Below are 19,218 nucleotides of genomic sequence, written 5' to 3'. Positions count from 1 at the left end.
AGGCAGGAGGCCAGCTTTGAGCACCAACTTTTTTATATCTTGAGATATATTTTGATGAAATATTTAGGGTAGGCTTGAAGTTCAAACATCTGAAGAAATAAGTTTCTCAGAGCTGGGCTCACTGGTTCTCAAGTTAGAGGAATAAAGAGCAAGATGGCTGCGCTCAGTTCAGCTGGAGAGAGGAATGACCGCGTGTGAGCATGGGGTATTTTCGGCGCTTGCTTGAGGTGCAAGGTCTGCCACGGCTTTTTATTTAACTTCTAGTACTTCTACAATGAACTAGGCATTGATAATGACAGAAAGGCTAGATTATAAGACATACTACCGAAATATATATTTTTGTAAATATCGGCATTTTAATTTTGCACTTTTCAAAGGTCACTTACCTTAAAGGGGTCGTGAAACGTTTTCCGGAAATTTTGCACGGCTTAGTTAAATGGAATCCTTGTCCTGCATCATATAATATACCTCGATTCGTTTCATCACCCGCGTTGATTTAATAGCGACAAAAACAGAATTTCGGTTTCCTAGCGCGCGTCCTCCTCAACTCAACAGAGTACGTCATAGTGCTAAGCCAATGAGAAGCTCCCGTTGCCGGAGCCTGCTGAGCCAAAGTTGACCAAGCTCGGTGTATTTTAGAGGTTCTAATTGTGCCCTACTCTACGCTCACACAGGGTTTTTTAATATGGCCGACGCCTAGGTTCCTTCCTGGGTTCCAGCGTCGCTGTGCTGCTATAGTGAACTAGAATATAGTCGCTACTGTTAAAACATGGTTACATCGTGGGCTTTGAGCCTTACGCCGACTCAACTTTTCGGGTGCCAGGTCGGCGAAGATGGACCCTGCGAGCGACCGGTACAGTAACACTTGTGTCGAGAGGCCGCGGTAACCGCGGCACAACTCCGGCTTGCAGAAGCCCCGACCATCAGCCTCCCGATCCCAGCCGTTTCAGAACTACGCATTGGTATGTATGTCCGAGTCTTGCAGCCTAGCCTACGTTTGACCGTTGCGAGAGTGCGCAATCGCTAACCGAAGCTTTCGAACAGGTGCAGCTGCGGGCGGTGCGTGCCGATGCCGACTGCTCTTGAGAGCATCTGGCGAGATCCCGGCGGCGACTACGTAGTTGAAGCAGCCGTCTGGGTGTTACAGATCATCCGCATTTACTCCAAATGCTTCTTGATCATGGACTGCTAGTCGAGAACACAAGGTAAGAACCTTGAGCGAAAGGCGACATAACTTGAACAAGCGGCACCTGTTTTTCATTTTCTCGAGCAAGAAATGCTGTAATGAAATCTATTGCGGAAGGCAGTGTTAATAAAATAAAGCTTCCCCTTTAACGTTACTTACCTGCGATCATCTACACTGTCTACAGCGTTGATATTGCGCCACGTTAGCGCGAACACATCGCTGGTTTTCATATTTTTCTTGTTTTCGTAGAAGCGCATGAGCATGACGTTTCACCATGCAAATTACTGGTTTGCTTAATTCCATGCACGAGTAAATGAGAAAACACGCATCATCTGATAGTGTGAACTTGCTAAATGGAAAGGGCATGCACATTGATGTGAAGTAACGAGGAGGGGGGGGGGGGGGGACGCTGTCCGGACAAATTTGCTTGTTTTATTAGCCAGTTATGACCTTCAGCAAGTGCAGCACTTCAAAACATAAATACATAAGGAATGCCACAAGAAATGCAGTAAATAAGTACAAAAGCAATCTCATTTCGGAGGACTCTGTGCTAAGTGAAATTGCATGCAGTGAAGTAGCCTGTCTCCTGCGGAAGCCGTGGGAAAATGCACTAAAAAACGACACAGAAAAGAAAAACACACAGAGCAGGACTGGCTTCTGCAGACGATCACTAACTAGCCCGACAACTCTTGTTATAGCCTGTCCCCACTTGCTGCCAGAACAATCACCATACCAGCACTCAAAGTTTTATTTGCTAGTTCTTTTTTTACCCACTTGCATTAGGTGAGTGTTGTATAGTGTGCAAATATAATTAAAAAAATTGACTTCACTGATACCATCATCAACACCTGCACACAGTAAACCTCTCCAAAATGCTTTGACACTGACATTTTACATGTGCTGAAATGTAACAACCAAAAAAAAAAAAAAAAGAAAGACGTTCTCCCAAAGGTCAGTACACCGAAACTTCCACAGTTTGAGTAAGTGTTGGAAATTTTACAGTTAGCAAATGAAGTTATAGAGTAGTTTTGCGGCACTTGCAGAAAGTTTGGCACGTGCCGTGTTGTGGGAAAACAACGGAGAGCTGTTGACAGAAGTGCACTTGTAGTTTATGGCTCCTTCGAATAGAATGACTCCATGCACAGAACTGCTTAATGCATAAGTCGCATACTTAACATCTTCGTGCTATGCGGATGATATCAGCGTGGACATTGACATCGGCCACAACACTAGTATAGAGGGTGTAAGACGACTACCAGGTTTTTTCAGTCAAAAGCTGCATTGCCTTCAGGCATTATTTTGCTGCAGTAGCAAATTGTGATTGCACTGGAGTTCTAATATTGGGTGGGTCTCATTCTCTCTCAATCACCTGCAGCAGAATTCAAAGTTTGCCACACTTCCAGGGAGAATAAATTGACAGTGAAAGTTACACTGTACAGCTTCTGTTAGATGGGAATTAATTGTACAGATGCATGAATAACTTTCAAATTTGTAAAAGACCTAAATCATATTTTCATTTTGCTATGCTGAAAAGTGAATATTGCTTTTTCTCTTGTCAACAGGAGGCACCACTACATCTGCTACAGCCAGCTTGCGCACTGGCTTTGGGGATGCCTCGGCAGACATCACAGTAAAGTCCTCCCTATTTGTAATGCAAGCCAAATAAGGGAAAGGTTTCCATCTGACAGTTACACTGGTTTCCAGTTTGTGCAAGGTTTGTAGAGTCATCACCTTATTCATTCTGAAACAAGCCGGAAAATATGAGAAGAGAGAATTGCAGGACAGCTGGACTAATAACTGGAATTTTACTAAAGGATAGAGGCAAAAGAAGACTTGCACAGAGATGCACATGTAAAAAAGGCCCCAAAAGACTGTTGACCGATTTCTTAGCCACACACACGTCCTTAGCCTTTGCAGTATAGTGTGCCTTTGGACTTGGATCTGTGGCTTCCCTTTTGTAACGAGTGGTTCTTGACCATAAGGAATTTGCTTTTTTTTAGATTTTGATTTTTTAGACCCTTTCTGCTTTCCACGCTTTCACTGCTTTGGGGGTTTTTCGTGCACGTGCATTTCTGTGCGAATCTTCTTTTGCCTCTTTCCTTCAGTAACATTTCAGTTGTTAGTCAAACTTTGTCTTGTGCTCCTCTCACGTGTTTCGTCTTCTGGCTGGTTTTAAGATGAATCAGTACCAACTCATCCAGTTGTTAGTCTTGTTGATATCACTAGCCTGACTGCACCCACTGCTGGGCAAATGCTTCTCCCATATCCATCCGAATAACCCGATCCTGTGCCAGGTGCATGATTCTCGCAAACTTCCTAATTTCATCTGCTTGCCCATAGCCTCCTCTATTTTTTCATGCCCGCTCAGTGAGGGGAGCAACAAAGCGCGCCGTCCATACCGCCTAGTTCATGCGCTCGCCACCAGATCACGCTGCCAGCCCATACCCTGTCCCAGTGCAGACGACGCTGCTTGCGCGCGCTACTGGAGACGCGTTTGGCGTTCGTATTTGACATAGAACTGTAAAATAAAATCGCACGTTGAATTGATGTTTGTACACAATGTGCATCGGAAGTAAGCAACACAAAACATGGTGTGGGAAGCCTGCCCTTCAACAGAAAGCGCCTAACTGTGAGATAATCGCTCACAGTTTGAGGCTCTTTCGTGACAGCGGTTTTATTTCAAATACTTTAGCAATGTCGTGTTTGTCTGTCGCCTTCATTGCAAAATTTGTGAATATTGGCCGAAAAAACTTTGTCAACAACAGCTGCAGCAGGTTCTCTTGGTGCCCTGGCGTCGAGCACATCAAGATTTTGTGCTCGCGAAGTATTACAGCGGCATTATTCACAGCATCCTTCAAAGGGTGATTTATGTGCCTTCTCCTTGCGAGAAGAACGCGGATAAATTTCTCCAATGCGTAGAGAGCCGCTAAAAGTTCTCCAGATGGGTAGATGAGTCCCCCGCGGTCTTGGTGCTTTATCAGCGAATCCGAGGGCGCCGAAGCGTTTGGCTTTGTTAGCAGACTGACGCACTCCTCACAATCGATCTTTTCTTGTACTGCTCTTGCCAAGTAGCCGCCGACCATGGCCAATGCTGCGACATCTGGAGTAGGAAGCAGAGGCTGTTCTTGCTTGAGTCGCTCTTTGAGTTCTCTACATGCATCTGCGGGGATTTTTTCACTGGTTCCTTCCCTTCGGTTTTTCTGCTGCGGCAGCGTTGACAAGCAATCGCTGCCTTCTGCTGCCATTACGTTGCTCGTACTTGACGCCGACGAGATACCAGTCTTCAGAGTCTTCTCAATACCTGAGAGAACAGCTCGAGCATCCATTTGATCATTTGAACCGGCTGACTTCCTCAGCCAGCCAAAAAAACGACTCGATTGGGTCAGACGACATTTTCCTCGTTAAAACAAAGTGAAAGCACATATCTTCAAGAAGATATCGAATGCACTCAACATTTGAGCGAGTTGTCATCACCAGGCCTTCGTAAGTCTCCTTGGTTAAGAAGTTCTTCGCCAGGCACTGGCTTTTGAGATCGGCCAGGTAGTCGAGGAAGCTTGTTTCAAGCCAGATTAGCCGTTCATCGCTTGTAGATTCGAACTGCTTGCAGTCGGCATTATTCTGGTGTATGTGCTGGGTACAATTGCTCACGTCCATGAGCGTGAACCAGCGGTGCATGGTGTCCATGAATTCAACCGTCGGTCCGACACCGGCGAAACTTGCGTCGCATGTGTGGCCCGCTTGCTCTTGCAGGAGTTTCAGTGCAGCTGTCACGGCAGGAGACAAAACTTGAATTGTTCTTTTCACGTTCATTTTTTCAATATTTGTGGGGAACACGTGTTTTCTCGTTAGGAATCGAACCAGCTTTACAAGGCTGCCTTGCTGCATTTTGTACGGGCTCTTCAAGTGGCTCGCCGTTATTTCGCCGCCTCTTCCAATGTCACGCGACAAAAACTGCGATCTCACGTTTTTGATCAAGTGGCACTGATCGAATGCTAAGAAAAGCTTTCGATTCGGTGTTCCTGGGTGCTCAATGCAATGCGTGAGGGTTCCGGTGCACAGAAGTTGGAACGCTAAGACATTGATTTTGTGGTTGTCGGCGACAATGCGCACGACGAGAAATCCTATGTCTTCAACTTCCTTCAGGACGTGTCGCATGAGCGTGTGCAGCTCGCGGCCAGTGCAATTTCTCGTGAAAAAGTAGGCCACGGGTATCTTGAACGGAACTGAAAGGCCGTTGAGGACGAAGCACAGAAGTGAGTTGGCTAGCACAGGCTCATTTGTGGTTTCCTTAGGAAAGCTCCCACCATAGTCTACTTCGCCGATGAAGGCGTCCCTTTGTTTGTTGTAAAGTAGCCTCTGTTTCACGCGAATTTTGTCTACAATTAACAAGCACGCTCTGGCTTGCGATGAGGGATGAGAAGCGAGCTCAGATGACAGCCTTTGCTTCACGAGCTCCGTGTTTAAAAACTCGTTTTTTCCACGGACAGTACGTGAGTGGAATGCGCTCACCTCGAGTACAGTGGAATGCCCGACGGTCCAGTCATTCTGCGGCATGCTTAACAGTATTGAAGCAAAATAGAATTACCATCGTGTCGTTGTGCGCAATGCCTTGAGTGCTTCATATGCATGATTGTTTTCATTGTACATTTCGTTTCTTGCTCAAGTGACTGAGCATGCGTGGTTGTGTCATGCTGCTGTGTACGCGTCTTGTTGTTTTTGTCGCGCTTTACTTTTCGTTACTATTATTATTGCTGGATTTCGTCTCTTCTTCTCACTTAAATTCTTGCGATGTTTTTCTCTATGTTCATTTTCTTGATGTATTATTGATATGCCCACTCCTGCCTAAGGCCTCAAACTGAGGCCGGCAGTATCCTGTAAATAAATAAATCAACGCGTAGCTGTGTCTGGTATGCGAACGGAGTGCGGTGTAACGGGGTATAGGGGCTTTACGGGGTATGGGGTGCGAGCGCCTCTCGCGGATAGCCGAGGCGTAAATTGAGGAGGAAAGGAGAGGGCAACGGACGGTCTCCGCGGCGCCATTGCGCGGGCATGAAAAAATAGAGGAGGCTATGGCTTGCCCGAGTTTCTGCCGCCCCCTGCTAAACTTGCCTTCCCTTGGAATCTAAAAGACATATATAGACTCACTTAGAATGAATTTTGTGTGCTCACTCCCCACCTATACCTTTGATGGGTGGAATTTTTTTTAGCACTGACCGCAAATGCATCATAATTGTGCAGTTGTGTATATACTACCTGCTTGTATAGATGTCTCTCCCATATCTATCCAAATAACCCGATCCTCTGTCAGCTGCATCCATCTGATCCCCGCAAACTTTTTATCTGCCTGCCTGAGTTTCTGCTGCCCCCTGCTATACTTGCCTTCCCTTGGAATCTACAAGACATATATAGGCTCACTTAGAATGAATTTTGTGTACTCAATCTCTAACTATACCTTTGTCGGATGCATTTTTTTTTTATTTAGCACTGACCTCAACACATCATGATTGTGAAGCTGTATATACACATTTGTATATTTAGGAGAGAGGAAGACAGCAAAGAAGCGTGAATAAAAGATGTCTTGCTCTAGGTCAACTTCCTTCTAGCCTAAAAATTTTGTATGCACTGATGAACCTGCGGCTAACCAATAAATTATTTTGAAAGCAACATGTCTCTAACACTCATTTGGTAACATTAGATAATGCCCAAATGTACTACAAAGTGGTGGTCCTTGTGGCACTGACAAACCTAGATTTTCTAGTTGCCGCGTTCACCTTTACACGGCCTCGAAAAATAGTGGCTCATGGGGAATAGAAAAATCAAACCGTTTTCTGCAAAAGCTGCTTTGAAAGGTGGCCACTATTTTCAGCATTTTGCAGTCTCATTCAGAAGCAAGCCAGCATAATCTGCAATCTGTAGACATGCATACAATAATATGTGCCTTATACTTTGAAATGTACCAGACTTTAACCAGTCATAAAACAGCGTGCTGAAAAGGTATGTATAGTAAAGCCTCCTTCGTTGATGATACCCGTAGTTTGCATGAAAACATCTGCACTAGAACCTGCATGACGTTGAGTTAATTGGCCTGCTGGTTGAATGTGCCACCAAAATGCTGGTAATACAATGAACTTTGTCGGTGCTGGGGTCAAGTCTAGAAATATAAAGTTGGGATGATTTAATTGTGAAACCTTGCTGCTGAATTCACTGCAGGCTAGAATGTAACAGGATTAAAGGGCAGCTGTAGACGTAAGGGCAGTCCACATTGTAACGGCATCTTATGCGTCCTAGTACACATATCTGCATACCGTGCATGTTTTGCTAGTAAACAATGTATCCACAGATTTGCGAAGCTCCAAGAATGCTACACTGATGCTGTCTGAGTAGCTGCTTGTGTCGCTGAATATTGTGAAAGCCTTTTGATGGAACGAAAACTGCTTGGTGAATACTTATGCAGAGTGAGGTTGGTCAGGAGCACAGGTGATATGTACACCCTCGCAATTTAACCATACAAGCACAGACTGTATGATACTCATACAAATTGAAAAATATAAGGGAAGGAATTGAACTGAAGACTTCGCGGTTCGACAGTCCAAACTTCTACTACATGTGCTTTGGGCTGTGTGTGCTAGCCCGCCTGCAATCTGATTGCCCGAGCCAGGAAAATGGTACACACCCATATGAGCACCACTCCCAGTACTCTTTAACATGTACATAGAAGTGCAGGTGCTTGGGATAAACCTTGGCTGCCGCAATGCACCTCAAACAATGGCATGTTAGCCAGAATAGCAGGTTGGGCTTGTTGGTTTTCCATCCTGAGGTAACAGCGCAAAATGTGGACGGGAGCACAAGACGAGAAGACGATGAGACATTGTGTCGTCTTCTCGTCTTGTGCTCCCATCCACGTTTTGTGCTGTTACTTCAGAATGTCATGTGCCTGCCCAATATCTACATAATTGTCACACGAACCACTGAACAGCAGCTGAACAGCAGTTTTTCACGTACACTCCGCTGCCATTAATTACAAATGCTATCACGCTACGACTTCCCATACCACCCCACCCAACCTCTGTGTGTAATGACTCAACCTTTGGTGCGTTTGCATGTTCTCGGGATACTGGAGAAATCCAAGATATCAATTAGTAGATTCAAGCAACTTAATCTGACATACATCTGGTGAGAATATTACAACTCTATCCATGTATACACAGATCTGTATCACCGCAAGCGTCGCCTACAATTGTGGTGATGCCGCTCAGAACATGACTCATCTTTTTTTTAAGGGCGTAATTCTCCACAAACCGCTGCTGAGCTTGTGGCCCCTTGGTAAGAGGCTTTCCACATCTGTGGGAAACCACTTTAGAAGTGGTGTGAATTCACAGTTTCAAAGCCTGCATTACAAATTTTTGGAAGTTTTCAACACCACACCCTTACCAGCCTTTGGCACTACACATCACTGAGTTCCTTATATCTACTTGTCCTCAAGGCCACAAGGTAGTGCTTTAGTGGATCCATACCCACTTGCCAATTATATGCCATTATGCATGCTTTCTCCATAGACCATCTAAATGTGGTTTCACACACAAATATTTATACTTAATTGGACAGGCGGACTGCCCAGAATGTTCCACATGTGACATTACGGAGACTCTGGAGCGTGTACTAGTGGTGTGTCCCAGTATATGCGTGCAAAGCAATAACTCGAGTTACTTCTTTGAAGTGTTTTGGCAACAGGCCTCTCTCAGAGAACTTATTGGCCGGTTGGCCAGAAATGGAAAGCTCTACAGGCAGTGCAGGCTTTCTGCTGCTTCTTGCATGACACAGGACTTGACTCGTGACTGTGGTGCAAGTTACTATTCCTGTATATATTTTAATCAAATCATGACCCTCTTTGTTCTTCTCTTTCTGTAGCAGGTCAGATATTAAACTTTTAAGCCAATCTATCCGCCTTTCCAATCAATAACACTTGCGTGAATGCATTTCTCCTGGATGGTTGATCTGGTAATCACACCATCGTAATGCAAGGACATGGGGCGTATGAGCTTTTGAGGTGAACAATTTTTACCCTAGAAATGTCTTTTAAATGATGTGAAGGATTCTGTATATATTTTAATCAAGTCACGACCCTCTTTGTTCTTCTCTTCCTGTAGCAGGTCAGATATTAAACTTTTAAGCCAATCTATCCGCCTTTCCAATCAATAACACTTGCGTGAATGCATTTCTCCTGGATGGTTGATCTGGTAATCACACCATCGTAATGCAAGGACATGGGGCGTATGAGCTTTTGAGGTGAACAATTTTTACCCTAGAAATGTCTTTTAAATGATGTGAAGGATTCTGAGCTCTGCTCAACATGATCCTCCTCTTTGGAGTCTTCATCAGGTTCTATGGGACTAGATGAGTGCTGTGGAAAGAACGTGATCGAAGTGGAACCAAGGGGCCTGTTCTGGGTGGTACGATATGCTGGTAGGGGCACCTGTTGTGCTGGCCTCACGGTATCGCTCAAAATAAAAAAAAAATCCAAAATGCGCATATTACTGCTATGAGGGCAATCTGGCAGGAAACAAATAGAACTGGTGGCTTCTGCGAGTCGAGTAGTTCTCAAATAAGCATATCTGTAAGGCTACAAATCGCAACTACGTTTACTGCCTTTATCACGCGACCTACACTTTTTTTTTGCCAATGCACTGGGCCAGCGGTTTTGCGTCGGTACGACGCATCGTTTGAGGTGAGCTTTCTTCGTTTGTCCATGCCGAGGCTTCGAATGACGCCGAGGTTCATTTAGGACTTCCAGTAGAAAGTAGTACGAACACATGAACCCAATCGGTGTGCCAAAACTTGTGAAAGCGAACGTTACTTCCACTCCGAGAAGCCGTGCTGCAATCGATCGCGACGTACACGGTTGGCATAGCGAGCACTCAAACACGCACAACACGCCTAAACCCAGAACCTAACGGTGACAGGAAAAATAGGCGAAGTCTGAGCACTGTAGACGTTGTAGGAAGTATGCTTCCTCCTTTTTTTTTTTTTTTTTCTTTTTTTTTTGAGAAAGGTTACGAGAGAGGCGTCGGGAAGGTGGGGGAGCAAAGCTGCGACAACGCGTAGGGTGAAAGGGCCACCCAAGTACATTGTAGCAACCTTTTTTTTTTTTTTTTCGGTTTCCGGCTTTCCGTGTAGTGCCATAGTTCAGGTCATCCGGCCGAAATAAAGGAAGCGAAGCTCGACACGCTATTCTCAGTGATGCAGCACGGAGGCGAGCAACTAATATACGAGTATACGCGCCGCGGCGCCCGCTCCTGAAACACTCCACCCACCACTCGGATTGAACACACTTGTCGATTTCTTTGACCTGGAACCGTATTTAGATCGTATCTTTAATGACGCCGAGAATAACAATAATTAAAAAAATTACAGCAGCGGCCGCACAACCAAGTTGTACCGGTGGTATATGAGACTGCTCAAGACGTTGTGCTCCATCACGAATGTTCACAAAAAAAAAAAAGAAAATAACAACAACAAATTAGATTGGAACCATTGTCATTTGGAGTACCCGGCGGAGCGAGGTATAGCCGTCGTTACCGAAAATCTGAACTTGAGCGTCGCCTCTCGCTCTGTTCCAGAGCGCAGCGAGAAGCAGACACCACCCGTAAAGTGAGCTTTACCACCCGTCCTGCTCCGCCGCCGCCGCCGACCGCGCGTCACGTGACAGTATTGTTGAAGAAATCGTTTGCGTGAGCGAATAATTGATATAATGTATTTTTATTTGCTAACTTTAACAGCAACCTACTATTGTATGGGAAATAATGATTATATCTGCGTTTCCAAAAGGCTAAACATGACGTAGGCGAGTACTTCTAATTCCGGCCTACAGGGTCGCATGGTCGCTTCAGGAACGCAAAAATGCTTTGATTTCAGAATGGTATTATTAAATGCAGAAGCAATATTTCGACGAGATATTTTGGAATAGGCATACCTAATGTTTACTGAAGCAAGGAAAATTGCAACTGGGCTGCTACATTTTCGTTTCACGACCCCTTTAAGGGGGGACCCTGGTCTTGAGACAATATTTTTTATTTACTGGTAGATTTTGATGAAAGCTGCACCATTTATGCAGCTTTTCGAGCTGATTTCAAATATGCACATTAATTTTATGTAAGCCATTTAGTTCTGAAGATATTGAGCCCTTTATGTTCTTTGTTTGGAGGTGAGCTGTCAGTAAAACTACAGGAGCTATAATAAAAGCTGACATATCAAATCAATTTAGAACACAAAGAGAATGCAAAAATCAGGACTGAATGTCCTGGTTCCATTTTAACCAAAGTTACAGCTTGTCAAAGTTCAGAGACCAAAAAGCCACCTTGACACTCCAGAAAACATGAAATTTTTAAAAACTTCACACATTAAATATCACATTTATTTATATTTTTGCACTGTACATGAGTTTACCTTTCTGGTGCAAAAGGAATTATAGCAATATCATAAGTAGAACCAGAGATATCGCACCTCCAAACATGTACCGTCCTCAATATTTTGATTTTGAGAAATTGAGGAAAAACGTGTTGATAAATTTTTGAAGCACCAAAGCTAGCAGTAACTCATTAAAGTTGGTTCTGACTAGCTCCTGATGCCAATGCATCATTTCCCATCGATATAATTCGCCCTCAAAGAATGAAATTTCCGGCGCACGGAACGCATGGTCCAGAGGCCGCCACCAAGACGAGTGCGTCTGCATCGTGACCTCCGTAAAAGTTGGTGCCAAGTTCTGGCGCGCGATCGCCATTTTCACGTTCATGCAGTAAACGCAGTCGGCCTGCAACTAGTGATAAGCGACCGCTGCTCGTCTTGCACCGCGTAGCATTCAGAAGAAAGTTTATTTCGACAAGATTTGGGATTCCGCGCAATCTTATCTATGTTCCGCGTGTCGTGAGAGGCTGCTTCGCGACTGCCGCTGTGGCTGATCGCGGCACTGCCTCACAGGGCGATCTATCCTGGCGTTGAAAGCTGCACTTGCTTATCTGCACCCTCACGGTTCCGTACGCGGCAGATCGTGCTGCTCCTCGCTATCGCACTGAGCACGACCGGCTATGCTACGCCGTTATCAGGCCATCGCGGACTCGACGCGGAGCGTCGGCGCTTCGTCATTGATTGCAGATAACCAGATGCGGCGATGCTGCGTCCCCGGCGCGTTTATTTCCTCTCGCTACTTTTGTTTTTAGGCTAATAACGAAGTGTGAATCTCAATATTGCGCATTTCGCGTTGTGGCTACGATGAGGAAACGGTGCTAGGCAGACTAGGCCTAAAGGAGAGACCTTTTCAAAACGGCGCCGGACCGCAAGCAGTCGACGCCGCCAGCCAACCAAAGCTCGCCTTATGCTCACGTACGGTGGGAGTCCAATAGCAGGGCGTGTTTCACGCAATTTTGTTCCTTTGTTTTCCGCTTCGGTGGGCTCGCTCATGGTCACCAACTGAGATATAAGAATGGCCTAAATCGCGATCTTTCGAACGACACCAAGATTATGCCCGCGGATCGCGTATTTCTCGAACTATGGGAGATCGAAATTCGGCGCGATTTGACCTCAGTTTAAAGGGCCATATGCGCAGATTCTCGTCTTTGGAACGCTGTAACTCGCAAAATAGGCGATATTGACACGCTGCATTTTTTATCTTCCCTCTGTGCTGATCGCGAGCGTGTGCCTCCTCGAGGCGAAGAAACCGACGTTCGTCTCCTCGAGGCGAAAAAAAAACTGAAGTTCTTCTGTCGAAGCGGGCCTGCTAGTTTCCTGCCGCACTGTGACTTCTGTTACTCCTGTGTCCCGCGGTGACTTCTGATCAGAGACTTCACACCGTGACATCTGGTGGAGCTGCTGGGTAACGCAACCCATGCTCCGAACACCTCCAACCAGCCGAGACTCCAGCCCTCAAGGATCTCCTACCATCGAGATTACGCCTACCCATCAGAGTAGCCGACGGCTTCGAGGGCTTGATCCTGAATTCGCGCCTCTACAATTTTCTCGTACTGCGAGGCCGCCACCATCTTCTCCAGCACCACCTTCGGAGACAACACAACCACCCGTAATGACGCAGGTAGACACCACTGCCCCCTCCTTCGTGTTGCAGCAGCCGCGGGAGATACCCATCTTCCAAGCCTTTCCCGGCGACGACCCGGAAGACTGGCTAGATAAATTTAAGTGAGTAGCCCAGTACAATCGCTGGGGCGACGACCAGAAACTGCAGCATGTATTTTTTTCGCTCGACGGTGCAGCTCGTACATGGTTTGAAAATCATGAGACTACTATCACAACGTGGAGTTCCTTCAAGGACCAGTTCCTGCAAGCTTTCACCACCGTTTTTCGGAAAGAACGTGCCGAGCTGCTCCTACAGACGAGAGTTCAGCTCCCTAACGAGAGCGTCCTCGTTTACTTCGAGGACATGACGAGGCTATTCCGTCGCGCTGATCCAAACATGTCCGAAGAAAAAAAAATTAAGGAACAGATCTTCGTTGGATTAGTGCGCTGTCCCCCCAAGACCATCGGGGAATTTGTATCCGAGGCCACTACCATTGAGAGGGCTCTAGAGATGCGATCTAAGCACTACGAGCGGCCGTCCATCCCTATTGCTGCCGCCATCGCGGACACTGGTAGCACTGGCGTGCTCCGTGAGACCATACGGGCCATCGTACGCGAGGAGCTGCAAAAACTATTTTCGACGGCAGCACCCCCTCAAGTATCCAGCCTTTCTCAGATGGTTCGGGAAGAGGTCAACCAGGCACTCAACCCACCCGAGCCACTCCCGACAATGCCACCACAGCAGGCCATGACCTACGCCGCAGTCACTCGTCGTGCCTGTCCACCTCCCAGTCGGCACCAAGCAGCCCCTGCATACACTCGTCAAGCACCTCCCGCTCCAATTTCTCAGGTGCGTCCACGCAAAAGCGACGTCTGGCGCACTCGCGATAATCGCCCGCTGTGCTTCCACTGTGGCGAAGCTGGTCACCTGTTCCGCGATTGCTGTTACCGACGAATGGGTCTGCCGGGATTTAGCGCCGACGCGCGAAAGCCACAGCGTGGTGAACGACCCCCTGCCATTGACGCGTACTTGGCTGAATCATCCGGAACAACCTATGACTACTCGCGGTCGCCTTCACCGCGCCAATACTCCTCGCAGACACGTGGTAATGCCGGCCTGACGTGGGTCCGCTCCCCTAGCCCCCATCGGGAAAACTAGACACGGCAACCTTTGGAGGGAAGGTTGCTCATCGACGAAATTCTCAAGCTCCTCCACCACTGCAACCGGATGGCCACTCCGTTTCACGACGACACGACGCGCCCCACAATGATCCGCTGCCTCGGCGCTCCAGTTCTCCGACGACACGAAATCAGCTAGTACCACACAGCCGTGACCGGACCCCGCGACGTTCCGGCAACACCACAGCCGTAACCGCCGACCTGAACATTTCAGTGGACGGAACCGACGTGACAGCGCTTGTGGATACCGGCGCCGATTATTCTGTGATGAGTGGGCCTTTCGCCGCCACTCTGAAAAAGGTGACTACACCCTGGACAGGCCCACAAACTCGTACCGCCGGGGGCCACTTGATAACGCCGACAGGTACCTGCACTTCTAGGGTAACTGTGCAAGAAGAAACGTACTTAGCAACCTTCGTCGTACTTGTCCAGTGTTCCCGCGACGTCATCCTTGGCATGGATTTCTTAGCAGAGAATGGAGCCGTTATCGACCTGCAGACTAAGTCAGTGACCTTATCGACTGAGAACGCAATACACAGTGCTTCAGAGCGACCGACAGCACTGCACATCCCTGATGATCACGTCACTATTCCGCCCCGTTCCAGCGTGATGACGTCTGTGGCTGCGAATACACTGCGTAACTTTGAAGGTGTCGTGGAGAGTAAACAGATCTTACTTTTCGAACGCAGTCTTGCTGTAGCCAGAGGAGTCGTTCGCCTCGAAGACGGCAAAGCAGACGTCCTACTCACAAATTTTGGCGGTGAGCACCAGCATTTAAGCACTGGGACTGTAGTGGCCCATATTTGCGGTATCACGCATGTTCGAAGAGCCTCTGGACTTGCGACGCTGTCATTGACCGAAATGGAGAGGCCTACCACCGATTTACACTTCGACATTAACCCTGCACTTTCTCAACTGCAGCATCGCCAAGTGAACCAGCTCCTCCAGCGCTATCGGGCGACCTTCTCCAACTCTTCACGTGTTGGCAGAACCGATCTCGCCAAGCATCGCATTATTACGGATGATACCGTGCCACCTCTCAGACAGTCACCTTACCGGGTGTCTCCGACTGAACGCGCCGCTATCACCCGCCAAGTGAAAGAGATGCTTCGCGACGATGTCATTCAGCCCTCGCGGAGTCCATGGGCTGCACCTGTCGTTCTTGAGAAGAAAAAGGATGGTACGCTGAGGTTTTGTGTGGATTACCGCCGGCTAAACAAAGTTACAAAGAAAGACGCCTATCCCCTGCCACGCATCGACGATGCTCTGGATCGTCTCTGCTCCGCGAAATATTTCTCTTCAATGGACTTGAAATCCGGACACTGGCAAATAGAGGTAGATGAGAGGGACCGCGAGAAAACGGCGTTTATTACTCCAGATGGGATCTACGAGTTCAAGGCTATGCCCTTTGGTCTCTGCTCTGCTCCGGCTACTTTCCAACGGCTTATGGACAACGTACTTGCAGATCTCAAGTGGCAGACATGTCTCGTTTACCTTGACGACGTTGTGGTCTTCGCTCCAACGTTCGAGGAGCACCTTCGGTGCCTTGAAACTGTTTTGCAAGCCATAACATCCTCTGGTTTTACATTAAAGAACGAGAAATGTCATTTTGCTTATACGGAGCTCTAGTTCTTGGGGCACGTCGTAAGCCACGCTGGTGTCCTGCCGGATCCAGAGAAAACGACAGCTATTGCCAACTTCCCTCCGCCCAAAGACCAGAAAGCTGTTCGACGATTTCTTGGCTTATGTGCCTACTACCGGCGCTACGTCAAAGATTTCGCTCGACTCGCCGAGCCCCTAACACGTCTGACAAAGACAGACACGCCTTTCACTTGGGACGCACCACAGGAACAAGCATTCAAAGAGCTTCAACGCCGCCTACAAACACCTCCCATATTGGCTCACTTCGACGAAAACGCCGACACGGAGCTTCACACCGATGCAAGCAACATAGGCCTGGGCGCTGTTCTAGCTCAAATCCAGGGCGGCCAAGAAAGTGTAATCGCTTACGCCAGTCGCTGTCTATCTAAAGCGGAATCGGACTATTCCGCAACAGAGAAAGAATGTCTAGCCATTGTGTGGGCGACGTCGAAGTTCCGGCCATACCTTTACGGGAAACCATTCAAGTTAGTAACTGACCACCATGCCCTATGCTGGCTTGCAACCCTAAAGGACCCTTCAACCCTTCTTGTAAGATGGAGTCTACGATTACAGGAATTCGACATAACTGTCACGTACAAATCTGGCCGTCAGCATTCGGACGCAGACTGCCTCTCACGGGCCCCTGTAGATCCCCCCGCAGATGAAATTCCTGATGAGGCCATACTGCTAAATGCCATCAGCACAGAGTGCCTCGCTGAAAGACAATCTGCAGATCCCGAACTTCGTCACATCATGCACTATCTAAACGGTGCATGTACAACCGCTCCGAGAGCTTTCAAGCGTGCTCTGTCATCGTTATGTGTGCGCAATGGTGTCCTCATGAAGAAAAACTTTTCCGCCAGCCAAACGCCGTACCTGATTGTTGTACCTATGTGTCTACGTGATGAAATCTTACAAGCTTGCCACGATGAACCAACCTCTGGACATTTGGGAGTCACCCGCACGCTTGCAAGGCTCAAGGAAAAGTACTACTGGCCTCGACTTCACTCAGACGTTTCACACTATGTGAAAACGTGTCGCAACTGTCAGCGTCGTAAGGTGCCGCCGACTAAGCCCACCGGACTCTTGAAGCCAATAGACCCACCGTCGAGGCCTTTCCAGCAGATTGGCATGGACATGCTGGGACCATTTCCCCTTTCACAATCCGGTAACCGGTGGGTCATTATTGCCACGGATTACCTTACACGATACGCGGAAACCTCCGCTCTACCCAACGGTACTGCCTTAGAGGTTGCAAAGTTTTTCATCAATTGCGTTGTCCTGCGCCATGGCGCACCGGAGATTTTGATTACAGTCAGAGGAGCCGCATTTACAGCCGAATTGCTGCAGCAGATTTTAATTCACAGTCATACTGAACACAGGAAGGCAACACCTTACCATCCTCAAATGAACGGCTTGACCGAACGCTTGAACAAAACACTCGCTGACATGCTCTCAATGTATGTCGACGTAGAGCACAAAACGTGGGATGAAGTGCTCCCGTACGTTACCTTTGCATACAATACAGCGGTCCAGGAAACAACGAACATGACACCTTTCCGTCTGGTCCATGGCCGCGAAGTGACCCCAATGCTTGATGCCATGTTACCACATCTAGACGACGGCAACCAACAACCAGATGTTCACACCTTTCTGCACCTCGCCGAAGAGGCCCGTCAGCTGGCCAGGCTGCGAATTCAGAATCAGCAACGCCGCGATGCCCAACGATACAACCTCCGACACCGTGACGCCCGGTACACAGCTGGAGACCGTGTCTGGGTTTGGTTTCCTGTACGTCGACGAGGCCTCAGCGAGAAACTGCTGTGTCGTTACTTTGGCCCGTACAAAGTGGTAAGCCAAGTTGGGGACCTAAACTATGAGGTTGTTCCTGATGGATTTAAAAAGTCCCGACGCTCCACGCTTCCGGACGTGGTCCACGTGGTCCGCCTGAAACCGTATTACGACCGATAGTGTTGACTCTTTCTGTGCGTGAGCAACTGCCCTTCGTGCAATGGTTTTTTTTTTTTATCTCTACCCACACTCCCAGCATCGGGACGATGCTTCTTGTACCCGCGGGGGCAATGACACGCTGCATTCTTTATCTTCCCTCTGTGCTGATCGCGAGCATGTGCCTCCTCGAGGCGAAGAAACCGACGTTTGTCTCCTCGAGGCGAAAAAAAACTGAAGTTCTTCTGTCGAAGCGGGCCTGCTAGTTTCCTGCCGCACTGTGACTTCTGTTACTCCTGTGTCCCGCGGTGACTTCTGATCAGAGACTTCACACCTTACATCTTTTTCATCGAAACTTCGGAGATAGCTGCGGAAAGTTCTCAAAATCGCCATAACGTGAAGATTGAAAATCCGATTTTCTGACCGATTTTCGGCTGCAAAGACCCGGGTCCCCCCTTAGGCAAATTTTGCTGCACTGAATTTATGGCAAACCAACCTAATGGTCTCATTATGTTAATCTTATCGGAGAATTAACTTAGCTCATATTAACTAGGGTCTACAATAAATTATTAGAGAACCATTTAGCTCCGTAAAATCTCAATAACCTTTTTATAGGTTTTAATGCCTGGTATAGAACTCAGTACCATCATAACATGTTTGCACTCAGAGGACACAAATGGGGCACCTAAAATGTCACTGTTTCATGACAGTCTGTAAACTGTCCTCTGACATCACAGCATGCAAAAACCAAAACAGGAACACAAAAAGAAAAAAAAAATGATCAAAGGCAGGACTTGACACATGTTCAATGGTTCTGTCATTCCAAAGCCCTGTGCACTGCTAACAACAAAAGGAACCAAATGTGAAAACTTGATTGTCTATACTCCTTAGCACAGGCAAAAGTGACATGGCTGTCCCTGTGTGCATAGGGTTACTGCAATGGGCTTCCGGTAGAGCAAGCACTAGGAAATGCAGGACTAAGCTATGGTGATGAATGACCACCCAAGCCTTAACAACTTTCCCTTATGACATAAAAAACTTGAGAAAGATGGAAGACGTTGAGATTTGTGAATTAAAAGAGGAGAATACATGGACAGCCCTAAATGTGCAGGATGGTAAATACGTTTATCAAATCGCATTACAAAGTCACTTTAAGAGTAAAGTGCTCCTAAAGAAGGGTGCGATACTCCTGGGTGGTTAAA

At 47.4% G+C, this 19,218-nt stretch overlaps 1 protein-coding gene across 2 annotated transcripts in view; it reads right to left on the bottom strand.

Moving 5' to 3' along the window:
* Gnptab (N-acetylglucosamine-1-phosphate transferase subunits alpha and beta) overlaps window positions 1-19,218 on the bottom strand; it is a 121,144-nt gene that overhangs the window by 87,145 nt on the left and 14,781 nt on the right. The window lies entirely within an intron of this gene.

This window comes from Amblyomma maculatum, chromosome 4, assembly GCF_055883805.1.
Source record: "Amblyomma maculatum isolate TAMU_Amacu chromosome 4, ASM5588380v1, whole genome shotgun sequence".
NCBI lineage: Eukaryota > Metazoa > Arthropoda > Arachnida > Ixodida > Ixodidae > Amblyomma > Amblyomma maculatum.
This window is presented reverse-complemented; position numbering and strand designations above follow the sequence as displayed.